The sequence below is a fragment of the Schistocerca piceifrons genome, unplaced genomic scaffold (assembly GCF_021461385.2).
Source record: "Schistocerca piceifrons isolate TAMUIC-IGC-003096 unplaced genomic scaffold, iqSchPice1.1 HiC_scaffold_51, whole genome shotgun sequence".
NCBI classification, from domain to species: Eukaryota; Metazoa; Arthropoda; class Insecta; order Orthoptera; family Acrididae; genus Schistocerca; species Schistocerca piceifrons.
In genome coordinates, this window is record NW_025728744.1 from 5001 (window position 1) to 10000 (window position 5000).

Below are 5000 nucleotides of genomic sequence, written 5' to 3' on the forward strand. Positions count from 1 at the left end.
CCACACATGTCCTATACAACGGTGCACCCAACATCACAATAGTACCTCCTGTCACAGCGCACAAACAATGACATGAGTCAAAGACACAGGTCTGACACAAGCATAGAATTGGAGCGCCGCCTCTAATAAGCCAAAGGTGCATCCTGACGTGACAAATCTCATCATGTCACAAGCATTCACTTACTATAATCACTATCAACGAACCTGCCGCCCCGCCCCCCCCCCCCCCCCCACACCTTTCCTTACAACAACGTGTAACCTAACCTAACCCATGTTGTACCTTAACCTAACCCATGTTGTACCTTAACCTAACCCATGTTGTGCCTTAACCTAACCCATGTTGTGCCTTAACCTAACCCATGTTGTCCCCTAACCTAACCCAAGTTGTCCCCTAACCTAACCCATGTTGTCCCTTAACCTAACCCATGTTGTGCCTTAACCTAACCCATGTTGTGCCTTAACCTAACCCATGTTGTCCCCTAACCTAACCCATGTTGTCCCCTAACCTAACCCATGTTGTGCCTTAACCTAACCCATGTTGTCCCCTAACCTAACCCATGTTGTGCCTTAACCTAACCCATGTTGTCCCCTAACCTAACCCATGTTGTCCCCTAACCTAACCCATGTTGTCCCCTAACCTAACCCATGTTGTGCCTTAACCTAACCCATGTTGTGCCTTAACCTAACCCATGTTGTCCCCTAACCTAACCCAAGTTGTCCCCTAACCTAACCCATGTTGTCCCCTAACCTAACCCATGTTGTGCCTTAACCTAACCCATGTTGTGCCTTAACCTAACCCATGTTGTGCCTTAACCTAACCCATGTTGTCCCCTAACCTAACCCATGTTGTCCCCTAACCTAACCCATGTTGTGCCTTAACCTAACCCATGTTGTCCCCTAACCTAACCCATGTTGTGCCTTAACCTAACCCATGTTGTCCCCTAACCTAACCCATGTTGTCCCCTAACCTAACCCATGTTGTCCCCTAACCTAACCCATGTTGTGCCTTAACCTAACCCATGTTGTGCCTTAACCTAACCCATGTTGTCCCCTAACCTAACCCATGTTGTCCCCTAACCTAACCCATGTTGTCCCCTAACCTAACCCATGTTGTCCCCTAACCTAACCCATGTTGTCCCCTAACCTAACCCATGTTGTCCCCTAACCTAACCCATGTTGTCCCCTAACCTAACCCATGTTGTCCCCTAACCTAACCCATGTTGTCCCCTAACCTAACCCATGTTGTCCCCTAACCTAACCCATGTTGTGCCCTAACCTAACCCATGTTGTGCCCTAACCTAACCCATGTTGTGCCCTAACCTAACCCATGTTGTGCCTTAACCTAACCCATGTTGTCCCCTAACCTAACCCATGTTGTCCCCTAACCTAACCCATGTTGTCCCCTAACCTAACCCATGTTGTCCCCTAACCTAACCCATGTTGTCCCCTAACCTAACCCATGTTGTGCCTTAACCTAACCCATGTTGTCCCCTAACCTAACCCATGTTGTCCCCTAACCTAACCCATGTTGTCCCCTAACCTAACCCATGTTGTCCCCTAACCTAACCCATGTTGTCCCCTAACCTAACCCATGTTGTCCCCTAACCTAACCCATGTTGTCCCCTAACCTAACCCATGTTGTCCCCTAACCTAACCCATGTTGTGCCCTAACCTAACCCATGTTGTCCCCTAACCTAACCCATGTTGTGCCTTAACCTAACCCATGTTGTGCCTTAACCTAACCCATGTTGTCCCCTAACCTAACCCATGTTGTCCCCTAACCTAACCCATGTTGTGCCTTAACCTAACCCATGTTGTGCCGTAACCTAACCCATGTTGTGCCTTAACCTAACCCATGTTGTGCCTTAACCTAACCCATGTTGTGCCTTAACCTAACCCATGTTGTGCCTTAACCTAACCCATGTTGTGCCTTAACCTAACCCACGTTGTCCCCTAACGTAACCCACGTTGTCCCCTAACGTAACCCACGTTGTCCCCTAACGTAACCCACGTTGTCCCCTAACGTAACCCACGTTGTCCCCTAACGTAACCCACGTTGTCCCCTAACGTAACCCACGTTGTCCCCTAACGTAACCCACGTTGTCGCCTATCGTAACCCACGTTGTCGCCTAAACCTGCTCTGTAATTGTTATACGACTCGTTCAATTAGTGTAGTGTTGCCCACCCGCAACCCTCGCAATATAGTTCGCTACTCGCACTGCCCGCTCCCCTGTGTATCGCTTCATGTTAAACACCTTGCAAGTCTTGCTGACTTTCCACATGCTCCTGCTGTACACTGTAATGTGGATGGCAGCAGGGCGTACATGCCGCCCCCCCCCCCCCCCACCTCTCCCCACGTCCCCACCTTGCCCCCTGCCTTCGCAAGGTGGTTGGTGACAAGTTTGCATGTTCAATGCCCTTCGCATGCGACGTACGCAGGCTACGTTGTGGTGCGGCCTGTGTCAACTGTCCGCTGATGTCGTACGCGTGAACCACAATCTGTACTGCACATTCGTCCTTATGTACTGAATGATACATCGTGGCACATGTGTGACCGTACAACGACTGCGCCCAAAAACGGCGGACCATACAGTGCAAATATTGTGCACGCAGCTACGTGTCGTCTCCCTATGAGAGCTGGATTGCAGTGTGGTACGCCATAGAGACGTGTGGGAGGAACGGACGCCGTGGATGGCGATCAGCATGAGCTGTCTGTTGATGTATTCGGACCTAGTCGTCTCTCCTCACACACCGTGATGGCATGGTGCAGCGCGTTCCATATCTGCGACATGCTACAGAAGCCGGTTGACAGTCGTTCGAGCAATGGACATCGCATACGTACGGGGGCCACCTTCCACGTATTGTCTAGGCGTGCACATTTTGTTGCGTGTATGTGGGCAGACGTAGTGTGGCGTGACACCTGACACAGGCATGCAATAATGGTTGAAGTTGCAAATGGCGATGGACGCCTACGTTTTCTGGTGAAGTTACGCAAATGAAGAAATGGTAACCCGTTGTGGTGCGGTTGTTCTCGCTAGGGGTGAATCGGTGATGGCGACGATAGGTTGAGGTACTAACCGGTTGTTCCAGCGATACCCACCATGCCGACGAAACTGAACGGCATCTGGGTGTGAAGCGATACGCGGCGGTGGCTGGGTGGGACCGTCCCCGGCCGGTGAGGGGGCGCCTCCCGGCGTGCTGGCCGCGCGGTGCGTGGGCGCACGCGCTACAGCCGGCTGGTGGGGGCGGCCAGTGGCAGGCGCGCCGGCCGACGGACGCGGCAGGCGTCGCAGCTGCGCGCCGGCGCACCCTGCGCGCGGCGCCGTGCGGCCAAAGTAGGTCCTCGCGGGCCCGGTGCGAAGCGCGGTGGACATCTGCAGTGTGCTGGTCCGATTGAGGACTGTGTGCGTTGAGGATGCGCCGCCGCCCGGCGCTCGGCGCCGCGACGCCGTCTGCTGCTCGGTCGCCCCAGCGGTTCTCGCTGGTGGTTTGTATCGCAGCTGTGCGGATGTGTTGGCGTGTGCGCTGTGCTGGGAGAGTTCGCTTCGGCACCCAAGTGGGGCTTTTGTCCTTCTGTGGCGCTGGCGTTGGAGCTGCCGGTCACCGTAGGTGGCGCGTGTTGTCTCCCGCCGGCAATGCCACGACAGCACGCTCCCGGGCCTCTGTCGGCAGCGGCAAGCTCAGTTGGGAGCACGGGTGGTCGCACCGAAAGCGTCTACTCGCCTAACTCCGGGCGATTGCGCCTCTCTCGAACCCGACCAAGTACTTGGGACGGCGCTGCGCGCCGCCGGGACCTGAGAGGGTTTCGAGGTGTATTGTGCAGGGGAGCTCAGCCTCCTCCTGTTTGCAGAATGATTGAGCGGACGCTTGCGTGTTCGCGCGGGCCCCCGGGACACACTCCCGGGCGGCCGGCTGCTCAGCTCTAGTTGACGCAGCTCCCTGGTTGATCCTGCCAGTAGTCATATGCTTGTCTCAAAGATTAAGCCATGCATGTCTCAGTACAAGCCGCATTAAGGTGAAACCGCGAATGGCTCATTAAATCAGTTATGGTTCCTTAGATCGTACCCACGTTACTTGGATAACTGTGGTAATTCTAGAGCTAATACATGCAAACAGAGTCCCGACCAGAGATGGAAGGGACGCTTTTATTAGATCAAAACCAATCGGTCGGCTCGTCCGGTCCGTTTGCCTTGGTGACTCTGAATAACTTTGGGCTGATCGCACGGTCCTCGTACCGGCGACGCATCTTTCAAATGTCTGCCTTATCAACTGTCGATGGTAGGTTCTGCGCCTACCATGGTTGTAACGGGTAACGGGGAATCAGGGTTCGATTCCGGAGAGGGAGCCTGAGAAACGGCTACCACATCCAAGGAAGGCAGCAGGCGCGCAAATTACCCACTCCCGGCACGGGGAGGTAGTGACGAAAAATAACGATACGGGACTCATCCGAGGCCCCGTAATCGGAATGAGTACACTTTAAATCCTTTAACGAGTATCTATTGGAGGGCAAGTCTGGTGCCAGCAGCCGCGGTAATTCCAGCTCCAATAGCGTATATTAAAGTTGTTGCGGTTAAAAAGCTCGTAGTTGGATTTGTGTCCCACGCTGTTGGTTCACCGCCCGTCGGTGTTTAACTGGCATGTATCGTGGGACGTCCTGCCGGTGGGGCGAGCCGAAGGCGTGCGACCGCCCCGTGCGTGCTCGTGCGTCCCGAGGCGGACCCCGTTGAAATCCTACCAGGGTGCTCTTTATTGAGTGTCTCGGTGGGCCGGCACGTTTACTTTGAACAAATTAGAGTGCTTAAAGCAGGCAAGCCCGCCTGAATACTGTGTGCATGGAATAATGGAATAGGACCTCGGTTCTATTTTGTTGGTTTTCGGAACCCGAGGTAATGATTAATAGGGACAGGCGGGGGCATTCGTATTGCGACGTTAGAGGTGAAATTCTTGGATCGTCGCAAGACGAACAGAAGCGAAAGCATTTGCCAAGTATGTTTTCATTA

At 53.8% G+C, this 5000-nt stretch overlaps 1 non-coding gene across 1 annotated transcript in view; it reads left to right on the plus strand.

The window, feature by feature from the left end:
- The first annotated feature begins 3936 nt into the window (after nt 1–3936).
- Nucleotides 3937–5000, plus strand: part of LOC124752971 — a 1910-nt gene continuing 846 nt past the window's right edge. The window contains exon 1 of the ribosomal RNA XR_007012303.1: nt 3937–5000. This exon is cut by the window's right edge and continues 846 nt beyond it. This is a non-coding gene — a ribosomal RNA (small subunit ribosomal RNA).